We start from the raw sequence: 306 nt of genomic DNA, 5'->3' as shown, positions 1-306 counted from the left end.
AAAAATAATTCTCGCTTTTCTCGGCTTCTTTAATGACGGCTCGTGACAATTTGTCCATCAGTTCTTGATGGTGAGAGTTTGTGCAGCAATAATGTTTGACCTTGGTTTATTCGGGCTTACCTCTGCCTGTTGGTCACTGATCTGGCTGTTTTGAAAGAACCCTTGTCCTTAAGAAGGGGGGGCAATAGCAGTTGTAGGGTTTGAATTCCCCGAGAAGCTTTAAAGTAATGATCTCTTCTTTGTGTTTTTTGTCCTCCTTGGCTCTTTTTGTGAGGTTACTGCATCACAGTCTCTTCCTTCATAAGT

At 42.2% G+C, this 306-nt stretch overlaps 1 pseudogene; it reads right to left on the bottom strand.

Moving 5' to 3' along the window:
• Positions 1 to 298: 298 nt before the first annotated feature.
• The window catches only part of LOC119572634, a 15,800-nt pseudogene continuing 15,792 nt past the window's right edge, over positions 299 to 306 (bottom strand).

Source organism: Penaeus monodon, chromosome 4 (genome assembly GCF_015228065.2).
Source record: "Penaeus monodon isolate SGIC_2016 chromosome 4, NSTDA_Pmon_1, whole genome shotgun sequence".
Classification (NCBI taxonomy): domain Eukaryota; kingdom Metazoa; phylum Arthropoda; class Malacostraca; order Decapoda; family Penaeidae; genus Penaeus; species Penaeus monodon.
Note: the sequence above shows the minus strand (reverse complement) of the source record. Positions and strands in the feature narration are given on the sequence as shown.